The sequence below is a fragment of the Felis catus genome, chromosome C2 (genome assembly GCF_018350175.1).
Source record: "Felis catus isolate Fca126 chromosome C2, F.catus_Fca126_mat1.0, whole genome shotgun sequence".
Taxonomy (NCBI): domain Eukaryota; kingdom Metazoa; phylum Chordata; class Mammalia; order Carnivora; family Felidae; genus Felis; species Felis catus.
The window spans coordinates 33,409,202-33,434,037 of NC_058376.1; positions in this window are offsets into that span (position 1 = coordinate 33,409,202).

A 24,836-nucleotide genomic window follows, 5' to 3' on the forward strand; every position below is an offset into this window, starting at 1 on the left:
GTTGTTTACAACTCACTCAGTCTGAGGTCTTTTATTGTAGCAGCCAAAGGGGGCTAAACAGCCTTTTCTTGGATTGCTGTCCCTCCAGGGTCATGGCCTCTCAAAGATTTGTTGGTTGAGTAGCTCTCCAATACCTAGAACCAGTTATTATTTATGTTCTGTTCCTGTTCATCTTTCGTATTTTTTATTTATTTATTTTTCAACGTTTATTTATTTTTGGGACAGAGAGAGACAGAGCATGAACGGGGGAGGGGCAGAGAGAGAGGGAGACACAGAATCGGAAACAGGCTCCAGGCTCCGAGCCATCAGCCCAGAGCCTGACGCGGGGCTCGAACGCAGGGACCGCGAGATCGTGACCTGGCTGAAGTCGGACGCTTAACCGACTGCGCCACCCAGGCGCCCCTCGTATTTTTCTTAGTAGAAGGAACAGGGTCAAAAACGAATTAGTCCTCCATTGTCATAGAAAGAACTAACCTGCCTAATGGATTGTTTCTTGTGTTTTCATTTTACTTATAACTTTTAATTTTTTTCTCACATCAGCCCTCTATATTTTATAGATTGTTTCTCACACCTTTGTAAAAATCTATTCTGAATTACTTTAACTATATTAACCATTTATTTTAGATTCTGTATGTCATTATTCTGCATTACATACAGGTCTTACTCTGTTTGCTTTTCTTTTCAGTTCATTGTGGCTTGCTTCCTCAAGTATTTTGAATTATCATTACTATTATTATTGTTATCATTATTATAAACTCATTTTCCTTGAAATTTTATTTATAGATATGCTTGGTGGTTTGAAATGAAGTCCTTTCCTTCAGAGGGAGTTTTTTGTTTACTCTTGGCACACACCTGTAGGCACTGTGAGTGAAGAATTACCCTTACACGTGTTGCTTGAGTATGTTCAAACCACAAAATTATTGTGAGTTATGGACTCAAATATAAATGATTCTTTGCTTGAGGATAAGAGTTACTGTGAAATCATTTTTATTATTTTTTAAACACTTTCTCCTCACATTCCTCTAGAACTAAGACCAAACCTGGAAAGCTTCCTCACCGTCTTTCTGTATTGAGTGACTTCTTTCCCCAACCCCCACACCCATACTTAATTTGTCTTATTTTAAGGGTTCTGTCTTTCTTTAGGATTTTCAAATCCTATTTCTCACCCTTCAAGGGCATCAGGACTTGCCTCCTGTTTCTGACATGTGGCCCATTAAAATCCAGGCGATGAGCCAGCAAGACTGGCAGTTAACCCAGGGCAAACTCCATCATTAGCCTTCCCTTAATTCTGTAGTTTCACACTCTGATGTTACTCTTTTCTATTCTTTATTGAATTTTCATACTTTTTTGTCAGTAGGCTATCTTTACTATGATTTAAAACATATTTTAACAAGCATTTTTGATGTGCTATACATTAAGAAACAGTTAACAGTTGAACATTAAGAAACAGTTTCAAGGCTTTCATTCTTGCCCTTGAATACAACTCTATTCCAACAGTAATATGTAAATTATTCTTAAACATTTAATTAAATGAACATTCTTTAGCGGAATGTGAGACTACTTTTGAAAGAAAGGTATTACACAAACCCAAGATAATGTCATATTTTTTTTTACATAGAAATACAATCAAAATAACTTTCAAGGAAAAAAAATTGACAAATTGTGTTTACAGATTCATTTTTTAGTTTTAAAACAAAAATATGGGGGTGCCAGGTGGCTCAATTGGTTGAGCCTCTGACTTCAGTTCAGGTCATGATCTTGCACTCCATGTGTTCGAGCCCCGCGTTGGGTCCTGTGCAGACGGCTTGGACCCTGGAGCTTGCGTCCGATTCTGTGACTCCCTCTCTCTCTACCCCTCCCTTGCTCATGCTCTGACTCTCTCACTCTCAAAAAAAAATGAATAAATGTTAAAAAAAATTAAAACAAAAATATGAAACTATCAAGCTATCAAGGACACAACAGCATGAAGATACAATCATTTATCATTACAGAATAATTATCATCAGCACTATAATATTTCAGAGTTAACAATGTTTCTTATTTTAGCAATTAGGATACGTGAGTTGAGTTTCTAAATGGAAGAATAGGGTGAGAAGCTGATTTTACAGGCTTTCCCTGTAGCCTCCAATAAATCAGATGCTTCGAATCTTGTTTGAGTCTTTCTTGCAACATTAACCCAAGCAATTGTTAAGAAGATACCTGTATCAGATCCAAATAGAATACAATTTCATCAAGGACTCTGACTGGACCAATCATTTGTATCTAATTACTGAATTTGTGTGTCCAGTCCCATATAACTAGCACTGATGAGAACCAGATGCATTTGAGAATGGGAACAAGTCCTGTTCCAAGGGTGAGAGGTAATGGCTAGCTGTGTAGAAAAGATACAGGGATCCAAGAGCGAATGGTTTCCCTGAACTGGAATGGCATGTGTCAGCTTAGCTTCATATTTTTTGACTGGACATGACCCAACAGCGGAGGGACTTGGATATCACAATTTGTGTCTGGCAGCCATGAGATCGTTGCTATGCTGTTGATCTATATGTTGTGTTGGCTCTTGCTGTGTGGCATTCCTTAGAACCAAGTAAGTTTGGTGGTGAGTGAAGGCAATAGTGTCTCATGGGCATGGAATCAACTTGAATGTAAGACCACTGTTCCTACCAAACAAAGTGGACAATTATCTACTCCAGAAACCGTTATATTAAAAAATGGGAAATATTATAAATTGAAGATTTCCCTCAGAAACTTCCTGAAACAATCTACAGATGAAAGGCAAGTGTAATGTATTACATTTTGAAGAAAAGGTGTGATTAAAAGGTTTAGTTTAATATTTCGGGTTTATATAAAACATACTAGATAAAAATATCTTTTTAGGACATAAGTGGAATGAGAATGTATTTATCGAACTCTACAGCTTAAATATTTATATGTTCTCAACAAATAAAATGGATTTGATAGCCCTTTCCTCCATTGAGATTTTAATTTTCTAAAATTATTTTATAGAGGATTTTATTATAAAGATTTACATTTAGGTAATTTATCTAAAAAAAGACAATTTTTTGTTTAGGGGTTAGTTGCAGGAAGGCAGAAAAATGCGTTTGAGAACGTTTATCTTTGGGGCACCTGGGTCGCTCAGTTGGTTGAGTGTCTGACTGTCTCAGGTCATGGTCTCACAGTTGGTGAGTTTCAGCCCCACATTGGGCTGGCTGCTGTCAGAGCAGAGCCCATTTCAGATCCTCTGTCCCCTTTTCTATCTGCCCCTCCCCTGCTCATGCTCTCTCTCTCTCAAAAATGAATAAACATTATTCAAAAAGTTATATTAACATCAAGATAACGGACAAATGAAAGGGAAATACAAAAAAAAATGCTTCTGAAAATTAAAAATAAATAATTAAAAGGGTAATTAAATAATTAGGTAATAATAAATAAATATTAAAAATCGGGGCGCCTGGGTGGCTCAGTCGGTTGAGCGTCCGACTTCGGCTCAGGTCACGGTCTCATGGTCCGTGAGTTCCAGCCCCGCGTCGGGCTCTGTGCTAACAGCTCGGAGCCTGGAGCCTCCCGCTCTCTCTGCCCCTAACCCACTCGCATTCTGTCTCTGTCTCCCTCAAAAATAAACATTAAAAAAAATAATAATAATCATGAAATTTGTTTAAGACCCCAAATATTTAAGGCACATGAGAGAAGGGAGATAGTCATAAAATCTATGTGTCAGTATACTTATGATGGCATATTTATTCATTCATTTTAATTCTATACCATACACTTTGGGATGATCTTAATATTGCATATGGAAAATGTAGAGACACATGTGGTGATCAGATTGTAAAATCGTATATATGAGCCCTTGGCTGAGTCCAATGAGTCCAGTCCCCATGTTAAGTGTGCATATTTGTGTGTGTATCTGTGTGTGTGTGTTTCTGTGTGTATGTTTTATATACGTCATATTAGATATAATTGATTCCAGAGAAATGCAGATCTTACTAAAATGGATTCTCTCCTATTCATTAATTGTGTGTAACCTTCTGAATAAAATTTATTAATTTAGCAGTATTTTGGCCATATCTGAGAAAATTCAAGGCAATTTACTGAGAAAAGTTTGAGGGGAAAAACACATATTGATCAGTACTAAGTAGTAAAAATTTATTGCAATGTTGTCAGTTGCTTTATTCCAGATCAATACAAATCTCACCAAAAGCTTCTTAAATGCAATAAGAGTCTGACAAGACCTTTTTGTCACAGATTAGTGTTAAAGCAATGAAAGAGCCCCCAAGGAAAATTGTCTTTCTGGCTGAAATGCCAGCTGTATTCTGTATCTGAGGCGTTGCATGCATGTACGACATCTTTATTGATATTGTGAATGTCTAAATTCTTTTAAAAAAGATTAAATATTTTGGTTGCAGATTAATGCAAATAAGGATAACCTGAGAATTTAAATTTAGATTCATTGTTCCTCTCAAAAATCCCCTATTTGATGCATATTAGATTGCTGAGCAGAATTAGATTATAGAAGCCCAAGCCCAATTAACTTCTGCAATATTTTTAGACTCTTCTATCACATTGATTTTAAATTAATAAAAAAGGTAATGTAATATTTTCAATAGTATGTAAAAACAAGTTAGCAAAACATTTTTTTAAAGAGAAAAGGGTTATAAATTGGATACAATTTAAATTTAGATTTCACCCAATAAAGCAACTACATAAAATAGTAGAATCTAATTTGGGACTGCAGAAGGAGTTCTTAGGAGCTGGAGACAAGCTGTGTTTCATGAATTCCGGTAACACTAGAATGTAGTCATCTGGGCAGTATTGTAATGTCAGTTTGTGCAAGCGAACCCATTGAGACTTGCTTACCTCGGTACATGTTTCTCCGAGCACTTTCAATTGTTTGGACAGAGAAATACATCTTCTACATGCATCTTCCATGATATTTATGTGAATTTAATTTTATGAAAGATATCAGTTTGTGTAGGGATTTATCCTTTTCAAATAAAAGAAAAAGATCTGATTTTGGAACTCTAACTTTTGCTTAAATTTGTTATTTTTAGAATCCCTTTCTCCAGGCAGATCAACTCATACATGCTTTGTATGCAAGTCTTGTTTTTGTTCCATCTCTTCTCTAGATTTCTGCCTTTGTCATGTCAAATATTTCTTATTAGTGTGCCTGTGTGGCCTTATTTACCATAATTTCTATAAGCTGTCAGAATTAGTCTGATTTTAAGTATCGCATGAATACATAAAAACATCATGCCATTATATAATATTGGTTTGCAAATATAATATATAATTATATGACAAAACCAGAATGATTATGAATATTATTAATGATATATATATATATATATATATATATATATATATATGGGATAAGTGCATATCATATATGTATACACAAATAAATTATATTATACTATTATACTGCATTATAGTATAGTATATGTTATATATTAAATTATATTGAACTATGCTATTCTATTAATTCTATCCTATTTTACTAGTGCCAGTCTAAGCACTGATATTTGTCTGATAACTATTGCCATGATTTCAAGTTAATTTCCCAACCTGACTTATGCTGCTACCTCACAAGATAATAATGGATGCTGCTACCTCACAAGAAATTCCCATATTAAAATTGACAAGGCAGAAGAAGGAAATATATTTTGCAAAGGATTTAGAATAGTTATTTTTTTTAGCCTGGTCACAATTCTGAGCCTCAAGGAAAGTTGCCCAAAGGGATACCCTGAATAGTATTTATGGATGTAGGACAACACAGTGAGGAATAGTGTGTATGGGGGGGGGGTGGGTAGATTGTTAGTAATATCACAGTGGACCTACTTTTATAATCTGATAGTGTCACTTTCTGCATTAGTGGGCTTTAAGGTAAATGTATATGAGCAATGGGTTAATTACACAGTGGACCCTATCTCTGCGTGAGGCGGTCATCCGCGTCACAGCTTTGGAACCCACCTTTATGTAAAGTTTTGAGAAATACGGAAGGACAACTAGTCACATAAAAGAAACCTATTTTGAGAAAAAAAGTATATCTGGCTTTAATCACAGGCTCCGAGTTTGACTAGTTCTGTGACCTTATGAAATTTGTTTCAACAATATGGCCTCTGATCCCTGGTTGTTAAAAATGGGAATAGTCATGATATACCTTTCTGGGGAGTGTTTCTGCCTTAAAGCCTTTCTGAGGTACTATTTCCTAGTCACTAGGCTTTGCTATTGGATCTTCTCGAGCTGGTGTCCTGGATGTGTGTGCCTTCCACAGTAGAATCTGGCAGTTTCCGGAAACCTCCAGAATGGAGATGAAATTACAACCTTTTGGAACACCACCATGCCTGCTCATTTACCTGTTGTCTGTGTTGCCCTCACTACAAAGGCTGAGGGTGGCGATTTATGACCCTCAGAGCCTAAAATGATTGCTATTTGGCCCTTCATAGAAAAATTTTGTGGACCTCTGATCTAGACAGTGAGGTGATAGTCTAGTTTTATGATGAGTTATTTCAAGTGAAGCGTATCTTTATGGTGTAAAGAGGAAGGATCTAATCACCCCATTGCATCCTGTAACTACAGTGCCTTCCTTTGCTTTCATAACAGTCATTAAATATCATTAGGTAAGGATAAGTCAGAAGACCATACGCTGAAAAAAAAAAAAGAGGAAAAATAAAAAAAAAGCTTTCAATTCTTTCAGTTGATCAAATCAAGCACACCATTTCTGGGTTTTCTGACATCAACTCTGGTGTCCCTTCCTTACTCCAAAACAGCCTTTAAGTGGTGACTATTCTAACAAGGACAGGCACAGCAAAGACTGAATCAATTTTATTTCCCATGGAGAATTTTGTCTGCTTCTAAAATCATTCACAGATGGTGTCTACCCTTCATCCAAATTCCCGAAGACCTGAATTCCCACGTGGGTGGAGGAATCTTTAGCTAATAGCCCTAGTTCTTACAGTTTTTATGTTTCTTGTACTTAATTCTGAAAAGGGGGAGAAAAGAACTGCAGTTTCTATTCTTGTAAATATAGCACCTTTTGTGCCTACTAAAACCAGTGTAAGAATCATTAAATAGATGCATTTATTCATTGAGATATTATGCTCCCGTGGCTACGCACATGGAATAAATCAGGCTGAGCAGTCATGCGCTCCCTAAGGGCCTCCAATTGGGTTGAAATATCTTTCTGCCTGAAGTCATATGGTTTAGAACCTAATCAAAATGTGTGGATTAGAATTCCTGAGCATTTTTGACAGTCTGGGGAACAAATAGGAATGAAAAAAAGGAGTCTCTGGGTAATTTTTATGTCAATGCTATTTTCAGATACTGACAATGTGAAGGGGGGGTATAGCTCATTTTCGTTTCTACTAAATCAAGTATGGCTTCTGTATATCATGTGTATGTCTCAGTATGTATGTTTTGTAACTGCTTTTCAAAAGATAACCTGAGAGATGGAAATGACAAGAGAGCAAATTGAATTTTATAAAAAAAAATAAAAATCATTTCTTTGGAGGCAACTAGGGTGACTTCACCCTTACAAATACAGTCTTTAAAATTTTACATCCTGCCTCCCCTTAGGTAGATACATACTGTTTCTGTAGTCCTTGCTGAGCATGTGAAGAGCGTGTTTTTCAAAAAGAGCTAATATTTTTTTTTGTTTTATTGAGAAATAGTTGACATACATTAATGTATAAGTTTAAAGCATACAGCATGGTGGTTTGATTTAATTAATTAATGAATTTATTTATTTAAAAAAATTTAATGTTTATTATTTATGTTTGAGACAGAGAGACAGAGTGTGAGCGGGGGAGGGGCAGACACACACACACACACACACACACACACACACACACACAGAATCTGAAGCAGGCTCCAGGCTCTGAGCTATCAGCACAGAGCATGAAGCAGAACTCAAATTCATGAACCACGAGATCATGCCCTGAGCTGAAGTCAAATGCTTAAACGACTCAGCCACCCCAGCACCCTTATTTATTTATTTATTTATTTATTTATTTATTTATTTAGAAAGACAGAGAGTGAGAAAGGTACAGACAGAGAGGGAGAGAGAGAATCCAAGCAGGCTTCCTGCTGTCAGCTCAGAGCCTTATGTGGGGCTCAATCCCAAGAACCCTGGTATCACGACCTGAGCCAAAATCAAGAGTCGGATGCTCAACGGACTGACCCACCCAGGTGCCCCTAAAATTAAAAAAAAATACTAGATATAAAAAAGATTTTGAGAATCTGTAGATGGTAAATATGGCTCCTTGCACGGTAAGCATTCTTTCTCAAAACACCACTATTTTGGTTATCTATTGCAGGGTATAGCAAACAGTCAAAATGTGAAAATCTTTGCAATATATAGAATTCTATGGGTCAGGAATTTGGGCAGAATACAGTAAGGATGCTTTTCATGACTCCAGGATACCTTTCATCAGTTTTTAGCTAAGGTGGTTCATATGGTCACAGATAGCTAAGATGGCTTGTCGGTATCCCTACATCTAGGGTTTCAGTTTGTGAAAATAAATAAGGGAAACTTTATTCCAAATAGAAGCCCTGAAGGGGGAGCTCTCATGCAAGTACCACTCTTTACAACCCGCACAACCAGCAGGAAAAAGGAAGATAAGAAATACCTTGAAAGGGAGGATATTTTTCACATAGGAATTTATCTCCTGCTTTCTAGAAAAGGAAGGATGATCCCTCTCGGACCCAGCAAATAGGCACTAACCACTGGTACTGCTTGTATACCAGAAACTGCCACAACCATACACTCTTGTCTTTTCCAAAGAGCTTTTGTTCACAACAGCCCTCTCCAATTTCCTCCTAAAACCTAATGGAAGCTGGCCTTTCCTTGTTCTGTTTGGACTTGCCTATGATTTGTTATTACTTGTTTGTCCTGAACTACAATTCCTCTGCTATTTCAAAATGAATTTGTTTTGCTGGTAAAGTAACTGGCCATTTTATTTTTAAGGTTGGTAAGTTTTACCTGTCACCGAGGGCCTTTGGTTTTTCTCTTTGTTCTGTCTGCCGATGCAAGAATATTCAAGATTGTTTTTTCATTCATATTATGGTGGCTGGGCTGGAATTTGTGAAACAGCTAGTGACTGGTTAGGCATTTCTCTTATAATTCAGGCCTTTCCACACAGCTAACTTGGGCTTCCTCACAGCATGGCATTCTCAAGATAATCAACCTTTTCCCATGACAGCTGTCTCTTTCTGAGTCTTGTAAGAAGCATAGGGAGGGCATGACATGGAGTTTTCATCCAGTTTCTGAAGTCACTTTCACCATGTTCTACTGGTCAAGCAATGCATCGTGACCAGGGAACTCAAGCGGGTGGGAGAATATATTGGTTTGAACATAAATAATATTCATGCATGGTGGAAAGGAACTGGTGATGGCTGATAGTGGCCATACTTTGTTTTTATTCTCATCATTGTCACTCCTCTGAATGACAATAGTATGAATCCGATGATATGAAGGAGGGGAAAGAATATGAGATTTAGCAGCAGGGAGCCATAGAGTGCATTTACTAGATGAGTGGTTTGACAAGACTTGACTCCTCTCTTTGATCTTTACTTCCTTCCTTAGAAATGCAAAAACAATGTGGCACCTGGTTGATACTAAAAAAACAAAAAACAAAAAAACAAAAAACAAAAAACAAAACCCCAAAACTGATTTTGTACCCTTCTCACAAAAACAAAATTAAGATGAACCATGTTATTATTGCCTTCCTCACACAATATTATTTTGCCTTCCTGTTCTTCAAGCCCAAGTAGTAATACTTTGAGAAACTCATTGGAAGCATGGGTTCTTTATTCTTAAATCAAGTGTTGTAAATATGCTCTTCCTTATGTGCTTGTAACAAAAAGAAGTCTTTCTGTATATGGCTTAGAGGTGTTAAGACTAGATTATTGAAGAATCCTTATGTTACTTGATGAGTTAAAGGAAGATTTGCAGCCTAGGTCAACAAAAAGGCATGTAGTTCAATGGTAAGGAACATCTGCTATGCATTGTTATGTCACTTGTACAAAATAAAACACATAGTGGGGATCAGTCACACTAAAAAGAGCTTTCAGAATCCAGAACAAAACAGGTAACAGATGTTCCAGTCAGATGGTAAAACTAAAATATGTATTATAACTGGCATCTAAGGCAGAAAATAAACAAGATTTATGCCCTACATAGGGTTTTAATTACTCTGCATTCAGAAAAGTTCTGTTGTTAAATTTAGTACCCTCATTCAAAGGAAATAGTATCATTTCTGAGGGTTTTGGTGTTATATGGTGAATTGTGACAATATTGTTTACCACTACTGATTTTAGTATATTTGACACAGAAAAAGCCTTGCTATGATTTAACACAGAATTTTACATTGTTATGCCTAACTTGTAGACTATTTAATGCAGTAGAGAGTGTATTATTTTAATAATTAATATTTTGGGGGCACCTGGTTGGCTTAGTCAGTCCAACTTCGGCTTAGGTCATGATCTCGTGGCCTGTGGGTTCGATCCCCACATTGAACTCTGTGCTGACAGCTTGGGGCCTGGAACCTGCTCAGGATTCTGTGTCTCCCACTCTCTCTGCCCATCCCCCATTCAAGGTCTGCTTCTCTCTCTCTCAAAAATAAATAGACATTAAAAATTTTTTAAATAATATTTTTAATTTTTATCATTTGATTTTTATACACTCTTATTGAGATGCAATTGACGTATAACATATTTGTTTCAGGTGTACAACACAATGATTTGCTATATGTATATGTTGTGAAATGATCATCACAATAAGCCTATTTAATGTGTATCACCACACAGAGTTATAATTTTTTCTTGTGATGAGAGATTTAAGATCTACTTTCTTAAACTTAAGTGTGAGGCCTGAAACCATAAAACTCCCAGAAGAAAACACAGGCAGTAATCTCTGACATCAACCTTAGCAACATTTTTCTTGATACGTCTCCTCAGGTAAGAAAAACAAATAAAAAAATAAACTATTGGGACTACATCAAAATAAAAAGTTTTTACACAGTGAAGGAAACCATCAACAAAATGGGAAGGCAACCTAGTGAATGGGGGACTATATTTGCCAAAGATTTCCCTCATAAAGGTTTAATATTCAAAATATATAAAGAACGTTTATAACACAACACAAATATATAAAGAAGTCCTATAACACAACACCAAAACCCCCCAAATAATCCAATTAAACATGGACAAGGAACTTGAAGAGACATTTTTCAAAGAAGATATGTAGATGGCCGAGAGGTACATGAAAAGTTGCCTAACATCACCAATCATCAGGTAAATGCGAATCAAAACCACCTTGAGATGTTATCTTCCACCTGCCAGAGTAGCTGGTATTAAAAAGACATGAAATAACTTTTGTGGAGGATATGGAGAAAAAGCAACTCTCGTGCACCATTGGTGGGAATGTAAATTGGTGCAGCCTCTATGGAAAACAGTATAAAGTTTCCTCTAAAAAATTAAACATAGAGGGGCCCCTGAGTGGCTCAGTTAATTAAGTGTCTGGCTCTTGGTTTTGTCTCAGATCATGATCTGTCAGTTTGTGAGTTCAAGCCCTGCATCGGGCTTTGTGCTGACAGTGTGGAGCCTGCTTGGGATTCCCTGTCGCCCTCTCTCCCTGCCTCTCTCTCTCTCTCTTTCTCAAAAATAAATAAACGTTAAAAATTTAAACATAGAAATATCATATGATCCAGTAATTTCACTACTGGGTATTTACCCAACGAAAGCAAAAACACTAATTTGAAAACATATATACCTACCATGTTTTTTTGTAGCATTATTCACAACAGACAAGATATGGAAGCAGCCTAAGTACCCAATGATACATGAATGGATAAAGAAGAAGTTATATATATATATATATATATATATATATATATATATATATGTCTAATACACATACTTTGCTGAGTGAAGTCAGTCAGAGAAAGGCAAGTACCAGACAACTTCACCTGTATGTGAAACCTGAAAAACGAGACAAATGAACAAACAAAAAAAAGCAGTAACAGACCCATAAGTACAGACAAAAAAACCTGGTGGTTGCCAGAGGGGAGGTAGGAATGTGGATGAGAAAAAATAAGAGTGAGGAGTGGGAGGTAGAGGCTTCTAGTTATGGAATAAATAAGCCATGAGGTTTGAAGGTGCAGCATAGGGAATATAGTTGATGGTATTGTAATAGCATTATATGGGGACAGATGGTAGCTACACTTGAACCTATAGAATTGTGGAATCCTTATGCTGTACACTTGAGACTAATTAATGTCTCATTCTGTTGCATTTCATCCCTAGGACTTGCTTATTTTATAACTGGAAGTTTGTACCTCTTGGCCACTATTACTAACTTTGCCTACCCTCCCGCCCACTGCCTTTGTCAATCAGCAACCTGTTCTCTTTATCTATGAGGTTTTTTGTTTCCTTTTTTAGATCCCACATATTAAATGTTGCAAATTTATATGTTACATATTGGCACCTTATTCACTTACTAGTGGATGACATTTGATTGCTACTTGCTGTGTTTTAGAAACCTGAGCTCTCCATTTATAAAAGTTTGCACATGTAAACCTGTATTCAGAAAGGGCTGAATACAGGGTGCCTGGGTGGCTCAGTTGGTTGAATGTCAGACTTCAGCTCAGGTCATGATTTCCTGGTTAGTGAATTCAAGCCCTGCATCATGCTCTGGGCTGACAGCTCAGAGCCTAGATCTTGCTTTGGATTCTGTGTCTCCCTCTCTCTCTGCCCCTCTCCCGCTCATGCTTTCTCTCTCTCTCTCTCTCTCTCTCTCTCTCTCTCTCTCTCTCTCTCCCTCTCTCTTTCTCTCTCAAAAATAAGCATAAAAAGAGAGAGAAAGGGCTAGATAAATTTTAGAAAAGAAATAACAATTAAAAGTCCTGAGTATATTAGTCCTTTTTGTGCTGAACCAAATTATAAAACACAACATGTCCTAGGTACTGCAAGATTTAACAGTACAACTAAGCACTAATTTTCAAAAGCGTGAGGAAAGGACAGTGAAAATTGATTAATACACAGACATGAAAGAGCCCAGAAATTCTATTTATTTCACTGACCTGAAGAATAAAAAATAACATTAAGAGGCTTATTTAAGCTCCATGGCAAAAGCGCCATATCCAACCTGCCTCATTAGGTAACCTAGCGGCATCCTTTGTAAATCTGGTTAACTCTCAGGATTACTTTTACTCCTACTGACTTGGGAACTCATTTTGAATGCTATTGCTGTGGCTGTAGCTGTCTTTTCCCATCTAAAAACTAGCATTGATGATAATTGCCTAGTTTTTACACCACTTAGTTTTTCAAGGAGTCTTTCACATGCCACCTCTGTAAACGTTCCTACCAGTCGTCATTTACAGAGACCACCTCACAATTCACAAGTAATTGGACTTAATTGCAGGTGCACTCGGACCTTTATGATAACAAAACAAGAGGCCAGAAACCAATTGTGGCTCAATTATTACAGAATATCATGGCCACATTATTGCACCAAGAAAAGAAATGAACTGACAAAAGGGAATGTGCCCTTAAAATATATTTGTCTCACTGAGTTCCTTGTAATAAGTTTCTCTCCTTTGTTCCTAGTAATGAAGCCTTATCTTCTCAGACTTAGCTGCTTGCTAACTGCTACTCTCTGTGTCCTTTATTATAAAAACATTGCATCGGATCTTTCACAATTGGATAAAGTATTTCATCCTTTATTAGCTTCTTCCCTCTATAGACAAAGTACAGCCGGTAAAGATGTCATTCTTGTTCTTTGAAACAAGTAGATTAGTCCATTTTCTCATGGGGTTTGGCAAAGTCCTCCACAGACGTGACTGGCAGAGGAAGAGGCTGAAGATGCTGGCCCCGGGGAATAGATTGCTGACTTGATAAATCTTTGGGTCAGAAAGGTCACCTCTTGATGTCTGGAAGAAAGATTGACTTGCTAACAAATACCAGCAAGAGATCGTTCTGTAGTGGAAAATATAAAGAAAACAAACAAATATTGAAGGAGCATTTGCATGCGAGCAACACCAATGCCCAAACGCGGAGGTGAAATATACTGTTTTAAATATACTGTTTTAAATATACTGTGAGTGATTTTTAAAATTTTAAACTCATTGCTGCAGGAGAGCGCATGTTTTTTCCTCGTTGTTTAGATTTCCATCCAGTGTGCTGTGTAGAAAATGCATAGTGAACCTCTAAATAGGCAATTTTGAGCAGAGCCAATGATGGCCACATCCTGGAAATGACACTTTGAAATCTAGGAGTTAAAAAAGAAGATTTAAAATTATAAGGTGTTTCATAAAAGAGGCTAGGAATTAAAAATCACACGGATAGTTGAGGTTGAGCTACTTATTATTAATGAATTCATAAACCTTACTGTAATATCTGGCTGCAGTGTTTTCAGCTTGAAAGAGAACAGTAATAACTGAGATGTAAAAACAGAAACAGAAACAAAACAAGGTGATCCAGTCAGTTAGTCCCACAAAATCACTCCCCCACATCAACTGTTCCTAAATTTAGGAAACAAATCCTGTTTCTTCCCTCAATTACTTTTCTTTTTTCTTTTCTTTTCTTTTCTTTTTTCTTTTCTTTTCTTTTCTTTTCTTTTCTTTTCTTTTCTTTTCTTTTCCTTGCTTTGCTTTGCTTTGTTTTTCACTTTCTTTCTTTTCTTTTTTAAATCAGAGCATTGAAATATTCTGAGTCTATGCTTACAAAGCTTTGACCTGCTATTAAGAAAAATGGCACCAATATTGTCAGTGAGCCATTTGTTTATTTGTTTACACAAACATTTTTTTTTAACCACAGGGCATCTCACCTCCCTTTAGCGTTGGAACCATTTCCTTTATCTCTAGTGAATTAATCTGGCATATTAAGTCCTCAATACGGCAATACTCTGGTTTCTCTTCAGATCACATAAATCTTTCGCCTTTTAAGTCCTCAATACGGGATCTGTGCACTAGGAAATTTCTCCATTGGTATAATTCTTTGCTTGGAAGAGTGTAAGAGGAACCTGAGTTCATACCCTAAAAGAAGAGATCCATGGCTAAACGGAAGCAAATCCAGGCTGTTGACGAAGGTGATTCTCTACTACAGTGGGCCGAATGCTATTTCACCTTTTGGAAAGTTTGATGTCTAATTTTAATGTTATGTGTCTACATACATATACATGCATGTACACACACACACACACACACACACACACACACACAGATTGCTAGATTGCCGTGCCTGGCAACAACTTCAAAATTAGACTGTTTTTAGTATTTTATAAATGCAATATTTGGATGTGCCCCTAGGATCCAACTGGAGTTAAATATATATACGTTATACACACACACACACACACACGCACACACACACACACATATGTATATAATGTGCATATATATATCTGCATATAATGTTTGTGCCTATGTGTGTGTGTGTGTGTGTGTGTGTGAGTGTGTGTGTGTGTAGACTGTCCTGTGTAATTTATGCAAGGCAAATATTTTAGCCATACATATATTAGGGGCTGTAAATCATCCTAAAATTTTGGCAATACAGGATTTGTATAGAGAACCAAATGCAGGGCTAGAAACTCATGGAGGACTTGTGAGATTATGTATTGATAATAGAAGGTCTAGCTATAATTTTTCTTAGGCCCTTTATATGCATCATCTCTAGTCCTTACACAGCCCTGAGCACATATTACTACTTGTGTTTCATAGATGACATCCAGAACTGTTCCATTATTTGTTCTGGGTCACAGATATTTTCACTGGAATAATTGGGCTTTCATCACATTTCTGTCTGACTTCAATACCAAATGTTTGACCAATCGAAGGATAATGGAGTCGCATATTCTTGAAATAATATAGGAAAGTGCTAATAAGAGAATATGATTGTGAAGAAAGAGGCTGGAGTTTTCCTGGCTTAGAGATGTGTGTGGGTCAGAGTCTTTGACAGGGTTCAAGGATTGAGGCATATGGGAGAAAACACAGTTCTTTAGCAAAACTCTTTATTTATAAATTGCTGCTGGCAGGAGTGGGGGAGTCCCAGAGGATGATTGCTCCTGTTAGGTTGAGTCCTTGAAGGTGAACTGACAACAACTCCTGATGCTCTATTCTTTTTGGGATGATGAGAAGCTGGATCTGGACAGTGAAAGTCTTCCATTCAAGGATGATGCAAAATGGCTCAGTGAGGCTCACATCGAAACAGCAAGTCTCAGGAAACAACTCACCCAAGCATCTCATTTTACACAAAGGATAATGTAGTCCCAGAGACTTAAAACCATTTTTGCATATCATTCCATATAGGCTCTCCCTAGGAAATCTCATACGGTCCCTGTCACTGCACATTACTCATGCCTGAGTCAAACAGAACTTCTTAGCCTTCTTCCAAAGGCACACATGCTGTCCCATTTGATCATAACCCCCTTTCTGCTTTTTTGCTGCCTGGAAAATACCATGTCACTCTTTTGGGCACAGGGCCAAAGGTCCAATGTAACTTCGCAGTAGAATCAAGGAAAAAAGGAAATCAATAATTTAAAAAATGAGGGATTTCTCCATATGATTGGTCGTTCCTAGATAGTAGCTGGAAATAGGTGTCTATTTTTTGGAAAAATCACTGGAACCAGGGAAGGTGATTCAAGGGTACTTTGCAGAAAAACGCTTGAGCATTCAGTGAATCCCTTGCCCACAGTCTCTTTCCTCATAAAGCTTTCCAGAAGCAACTGAAGAATAGATCATTGAGTGTGGTACACAATGTCTTCACCAGGCTGCCCACAGTGGAAGGAAGCAAGTATCAGTGTTTGGCACTGGACTGTGAGGCAGTTTCCAAGAAAAGCGCCGGTTAACCGGGCAAGGTGTGGTTTGGATTGTGATTTGCTGGCTCACTTAGTGCCTCCTCTGGGAGTTTGAACGTGAGTAAATGAGGGGAATGGAAGTCATCTTTAAAGTGGTACTGGGAATCTGCGGTGAAAATAAAAAAGCAGTAGCGTAGTTACATAGAGGAATGCTGGCACCAAAATGGCAGAGAACTGGGAAGGACAAAAACTCTTGGTGGTAACGTAAGGAAAAAAAAAAAGATAAGAGATGGCCAGAAAAGCCTGTCTTTGGAATTCCTAGCTGCACAGCCAAAAAAGTTTTCTGCTGTTTCTTAGTTCCCATATGTCCATAGGTAAATCTTACATTACACGAGATGATCTGGTCGTATTTCTGCCTCTTGAGGTTTTGCTGTGGATAGTTGTACACGATTTGGGAGAGAATAAAGTTAATCCGCATAGTGTACCTTGAGGGGAACAGCACAGCAGTAACATCCTAGAAAACACCAGTATTTATTATTAGTGTTGTTGTTGTTATATTTTTGTTTTTCACTGCTAAACTAAAAAATTTTGTTTGAAAAAAGTCGAGTATGAAAACACGTTCAAGCCAACAATAGAGTTAAAATGTGTTTTTCATTTTCAAGTGGAAATTTGAAATGAAATCCAATTGTATTTATGATTTGTAAACATTTAGCAGCTGAGGGGAAAAAGTAGGGTTTCCTAAGGTTGAACTATAAAATGAACAAAAACACTTAGTGTCAAAAATTGTCACTAGTACCAATGACCTCTGTGTTCCCATTTCCGATAGATGGTTTTCATCTTCATTTTACTCTACATGTAATCAGCATGTGTTGCCATCTGTTTATCCACAAAATAAAAATCCAGAACTTCTACTTTTCTAAGCCATTTTGGGAATTAGATGAGGTAACACTTACTAAGCTATATGCAGATCTTGATAATTTTTTTTTGCTTTTCCCACGTGAATGTAGCGAAAAAATTGCAACTGAGGAAGGTAAAATATATTGTTACATTATTTTTTTAAATAAGAATTTAATATCTCTTAAAATTATATAATAAAAACTTTGTATGCCTATAAATCAAATGTATTTTATAAGAGACTCTAATTTTCTATTGATGACTTAATGAGGCTTAGAATAAATAGTAAATTGATTGCAAAATAAAATATTTATATGTTTCATTTTGACAAGTCATACAAAAAAAACAATGTATTTTACACAATAGGATGTGATTTATAAAGTCATATATGTATATTACTTAATACCATAATAAATTAGGAAAGCAACACCTTAAATTTATTTCGCAACAAATTATAATTAGAAATGTAAATATCCCAATTAATAATAGGAGGCACAGGCATTTTGTTACTTCATAAATAGGAACTAATTTAAATATATTCATACGCTGTAAACTGTTGCTTGGTTTCCACTCAGAGTAATTAGGCAACCATGAAATTAAAGGGAATAATTTGATTACATTTCCTATCACATTATAATTTTTATAGGGTTGGAACAGGAGGAGTAACAGATAATGGAGTTTTATATTTTCCCTTTCCACTGATTTAGGATGATTTTTTAAAACATATTTTATTTTTATAGCTAAACATACATGCCTAACTCCATACACCTGTTACAATTTTATTTTAAATACAACTTGTCAAATAAACAGATCTCCTGTTAACTCTAGATTCCTGTGAATTATATGTTTAAAGCATAATTTTTAAAGGGTGAAAAAAAGAGTTTGGCTAACTCCTTCACCTCCTTTAAGTCTGTGCATAATTCTTACCTTTCTAATGATGCCCACCGAGACCAACATTGTGAATACTGCAAACTGGCCCGCACCCCGCCCCAATAGCAGTGCTCTGATCCCCCACCCCTCATTTGGTTTTCTTCCTATAGTGTTTATAACTTAAAACATGCTATATAACTTACTTAGTAATTATTATTTGCTCTTCTCATGTTAAGTTCCTGGACAGCAAGGAACTTTGTCTTTTTATGAATGTGTCCCAGCCTCCTTTAACAGTGCTTATTTCACGAATGAACATATTTGATAACACAATGTTTCATTGGGTCATGTTTTTGTTCATTTATTTTTTAGGGCAATCAAATATATCACATTCAGAACATCATTTTGAACATGATACAGATTTTAATCTTGTTTAGAAAAATGACTGGTTAGTAATCTTACAATCTGTCAGTCAATCCTGCTCAAACTGAGTGGGAAAAGTCATCATAAATGTTAATTTAGAAGCAGCATATTTTGACTAGGATCTCTTTATTAATATTGCAAATTTGTGGTATGTTTCAATAAGGAAAAAGTAAGATGGAATGCTTAGAAAATGCAGCCTCATTTATTGGCTGATAATTTTGATGGAAGTGTAGCTATCAGTAGCAAAAGTATATCATGAGGGGAAGTCCACAAAATAGCTGTGAGTTATGTCTTCAGGTGCTAAGGACATAAATGGTGCATTTGGAAAGCAACGTAATAATTTTTCCTTACACTTGCTCAGCTAGCTGGAATTTTATCTCATCAATGAGAGGAGTATTTATATCAAAATGAACTGTAGTTGATTACTATACAGTAATAATCAGAGAAAGTTCATTCTGTGTGTTGGGGTGGGGGAGGGTGCATGTGTGTGTGTGTGTGTGTGTGTGTGTGTGTGTGTGTGTGTGTATACATACGTGCTTGCATACTGTATCCTAGTACTGGGTGAAGAGCTTAAAACCTGCCTGTGACTTAATTTGAATGCTTTAAGGTAAAAATTTCCAGTTTTAGCTGAGGGAAAATCTCTGCCTCTTTCATCCTGTTTGAATTACAAGCATAGTCACAGGAACAGTAGGGATGGGTGGAGGGCTGCAGACTTGTATACTCACGTATGGTGTTTGTAGTGAGGTCCGTTTGCCATTTGGTAAGAAATTCAAAAGTACTAAATAACACTCCTTACTCTAAGTATCTGTAATTGTATGGTTTCTCTATTTCTGTAATTTCTTTTTTAATCTCCTATCATGTTTCCCCTAATTATGAGAAACAGCAGCCTTAAATTGAAATGTCCTGTGTGTTTGTCTTTGATAACTCTAAAAATGAAATACTGTAGAGAATAATCTTTCCACTTTCCAGCCAGACTTGGGAGGAATAAAGCTTTCCCAATGGTAAATTACATGGGGGTAGCTGCCAAAAGGGAAGAAAATTGGGAGTAGTCCCTATGGCCAGCAGTACCGAAGGAAACACTGAATTGAGCCTAAAAGTCTCAACTGAGCCTGAAAGAACCCTGCACTTAAATATTTTAAACAGCCATTTGTTTGTCACATCTCTATCACTCCATGTTTCTAATGGTGGCCCAAGCATACATTTCTTTTATTTGCCTGGGATTTGCCCTCGTGGCCTTTGTTTTACACGCTATGAACCCATTATGGGACATACAAAAGAAGATTTTAAGGAGGTAAAAAAACTAAGGTTCAGGTGAGATTTCAGGCCTAGAAAGGAATAAATGATTGTCTTGTACTTGTCTAGAATTATTACCATCATCTGTTACCAGAACTTTCGTAACTGTATTTGGCACCATATATTTTAAAGGAGAAAAATAAACTGACTCACACAGAAAGCCACACCTGAGTTTTTAAATGCTTCAAAGAAATGCAAATTCTCTTATCTGATAAAGTGTGGAATTTTAGCAAATTCTGAATGCTGCTTTCATGTCGCATAGTTAGCCTTCCCCCAGCGCACAGCGGAGTGCTAAAACACGCATGAGTAACAGTCCTACTGGTAAGGAAAATAAGCTTTGGCCTTGGGCCTTATTGAAAGTCAACTGACATTCAAGCCCATAACCACCCACCATTTTCTTGGAAACATTGTGGACAGCAGGGCTATTTTCCTTGAGAGCCACTCAGAATGCTCTGCTATGACCTTCTGGGATTGCTCTTTATTCCCCCACCTGGAACTCTCTACTACAACTGCCTTTGCCCCTCTGACCCTGAGTTGCCTCTGAAGTTTCACCTTTTGGTCTCTACCAATCTGGATCTCATTTTCTTCCTGTAGCCACCAGAGCTGGTGGTTTGTGCTGAGATAAGAAGAAGGGATTTAATTAGCCATATTGGAGAATTTGCCCTCTTAGTTCCTCTCTCAGAAATCATAAAACAAATCACAACAGGTTTGGGTCAGCCCAGTGTAACACCTGATGCTCCCACAAAGCCCAACTGCCCAGCAGCCAATAAGCACGCAGCGTCAGACACATATGCATGTGCTCCTGAAGTCTTTTCTGATGGAAATTTCTTTTACTCCATAGCACAAGATCTGATCCAAGGGTAAGTTAGAGAGTAATATTATGAGAGCAGAATATTGTATACAAATACTGGTTTTATCTTAAAAGCAATCATGTATTTCTTAAAATTTGTATTTAAAGTAAGCTCAATTAATGAGATATTTTAGGACCTTAGAAAGGAAAGAATTAAAAAAAAAACACGTCAATATTGGCTTTAGGGTCAAACTGGCTTTTATAACCTGCCTCCAGTGTTTTCTAGGTAAACATAATTAGTATCACACAAGCACAATGCACAAAATACTGAGTTCTGTAACGTTCACGTTACAATTTCAAGATTTCCTTGAAGACAAACTTAAGAGACTGTTGCCTTTGGAGGTTGATGGCTGTGTTCACCTCTGCTCCTGGGCAGGTCAGAGCTGCCAGCTTGTGCCCATGTGGTTGAGCAGATTGATGTTTGCCCATCTGCTCTATTTGTTGTCATACAGGTCCAATAGCATCGACCTACTATGATTTCATCTGCATTCTAGGTTTTTCTCTTCTCCTGGGATATGAAATTTTCATTTTCCTACAGAAGACATTCAGCTTGACTAATTATCTGACACAGGTAAATAAATATGGAAAGCCTGTGCTCTAAAAGATATTCACACACTTCCCTATCTATGTCAGGGAGCTATAGATGACATTGTTTTAAGTTTGAGAGTTACCACAGATGTAGACAGGGAGAAAACTTATTAAATTCAATTGATTGTTCCATGTCACAAATTTATAGGGCAAGGAGAAATTATGGATTGTTCTTTAATTGCTAATTGTGTGATTGATGCATTTCAAATTTTCCTTTCTATGACCTGATAAGAATTTCTACTGCATCAAGGCTATGTGTTAAAGGATGCTAAAGGCTCATAGAATGCTTTTCCTCAATTTTACTTTCATTTTTCTTCTCTAACATTTCTGCATTTTATCACTTAGCAAATAAAAACATATATTTAAATTTATGCTAGCATTTTTGACTAGTTTATTACCTGTCAACCTACATTTTTATTTCTATATTTATCTCTACCTTTCAACTGCATTCTCTTTCAAGATCTCTCCCTTCGATGTTTATTGCTCTCCATTTTATTAAATGGTGAAGTGCTGGGTACAGTTTCCTAATTCTAAAGTTGATTTCTAATTTTTTTTTCTCCACGAGAAAATAAATAAGTAAATCTTGAATTTATTTATTTATTTGTCTTTTTTTTTGGATTGAAAATATTAATTGAGGTTAAGTGACTGAAGCATATTGCGTTGATCATGGACTGTCTTGATAAGTTATGAGCAGTATGTGCAGATAGACTTTCATTTTTAAGTCGCCCAGTAAGGTAAGATTAGGTTCTTTAATTTTATAAATGATTACTAATGCTATCCTTCACCCTCATTCATAAAATAAAAATGCAAATAGCAACGACACTAGATTATTATGCTACACCTGTCATGTAGAAAACATCCAAAATTTGATAATATATTCTGTTGGCAAGGCTGGGGGAAAAGGAAGTATGTTCATCTATTCCTGGTGGCATGATAAGTTGGCTCATTCCCTAAGGAGAAATATTTGGCAGTATCTATCCATATAACAAATTCATATACCCTATGACCAGCAATTTCGCTTCTGGGACTTCACCCTTCGGATACTCTCGGCACACATGCAAGACACAAATGCTCAAAGTCACTCAATGGAGCACTGTTTGTAATAGCAAAGAGTTGGAAACGACCCAAATGTCTATCAGCAGAAGACTGTTTAAATACATTACTTCACATCAATATGAAATAATATTGGGCAGCTCTAAAGAAGAATAAGAAAGGATTCTATTCACTTGGAGGGGAAATACATACATATATATATGTATGTATGTATATATATATACACAATATATATAATTGTGTATTATATGTATGTATGTGTATATATACATACAATATATATAATTGTATATTATATATATATACACAATTGACATTGAGAAATGAAAAACAAGGCATAGAAAAGCGTATACAATATGTTAATTTTACATAAAAAACTAAGAATGTATATTTACATCTGCTTGTACTTGCATAAAGGTAACCATAAAAACACACAAATACATGCAAAAGCTGTTATCTAACAGAGGTTGAATGGGATCCAGAAAAATGAAGGACAAAATGAGGATTGAGATTTCCTTTCTATTTCATTTGTTCTAACATATTAAGTATATTATTTTACACACACACATACACACACACACATAACTGGACAGGTCAGAATGGAGAAGAAAATTGATTAGAAAACTCCCAGTAACTTTTGTTATTAAAATTGAGCGAAGAGCTTGATTCCACAAAAATTTCTGCCCTGATAGAAATATTTGTATATTGGTCATGGTGGTGGTTTCACAGGTTTGTATATCTGTCAAAGTTCATTGACTGGTATACTTTAAATTGATGTAGGCTATTAAATGCAAATTACATTTCAATAAAGTTGGTTAAAATAGCTTCATTCTGGACCTCTAAAATTAAATAATAATAATAACAAAAATTATCATTATTAAAAATTATTGTATAGAGACAACTCTACCATATAGACACTGCCTTTAGTAGCTATTTACATAAAATCAAAGATATTTTTCTACATGTGTAATATTAAATCACATATGAAAACATTTCCAAAGATTGCTAAGGCAGTCTGATTTGATCTATGCTTTATCAGCTTTTAGAAAAGAGTGTCCGTATGATTCATTTTCTTCAAGTAATTTGCTCCCACTCAACACACCACATAGTAACTATCTGTATTCTCTCTTTGTAATGTAAACTCCCTGAAGACAGGGACTTTGTTTAATTCATTGCTCTAACCTTGGCATCCTATGTTCCCAGTAAGTGGTAGGTATTCTATAAATACTTCTTTAATTGCTTCTTAGTAAGTAGATTAAAATATGTTATAAACAAAACTCTTAAATTTGCCATGCTGGAAAGTCAAATATTCTCTCTCATTAGCTCTAGACAACCAACATTTCTTCCAGCATTGGAATTAATCATCTTATCTTTAATTGGGTTCCAAAGGAAGTGGTTGGCTAGCGTTTACCAAAGAAACAAGTGCAAAAAAAAAAAATCATTGAAATTACCCATAGCAAAATGAGATGTTCCCCTTCTAATATATGAAAGCTGAGTCTGGCAATGATAGAAACACACTAACTTGTTCCTTTTCGGCTCACTTCTGGGCATACACTTATTAAACACTAGGTTTTCTGGACACCGTCAATTAACTTGCTTTATTGTATACTCTGTTTTTGTTTTTGTTTTTTTTTTTGCTTGTTTCGCAGTGTGTGTGTATGTCTGTTTATGCCCATCTCAAAAGTTGAATTTATGTTTGTTAAATATGTATTATAAAGGATCTTAACTACCAAAGATTTCATGATCATTGTGTACTTTGGTTCATTCATTCAATTACCTGTGTATTTAATATATTTTTATCAAGACCTACTAGGAGCCAGGAGCTGGTGTAGGCATTGCTAATCAATTGGGGATTGGACAAGCAAAGTCTTGTCATCCAGAGTTCACACACTTATGAGGGAGACAGAAAACACTCTTATAAATACATAAAATCGGGCAATGTTATGCACAAGATGATATATAAAGTATGTTAAAAATTGAAATTTTTCTTAGCGCTATGACAAAATCAACACTTTAAGTGAACAATTTGAGATGATATTACTTTCAGTAGTATGGACATAGGAAAGCTCTCTGTGGAGG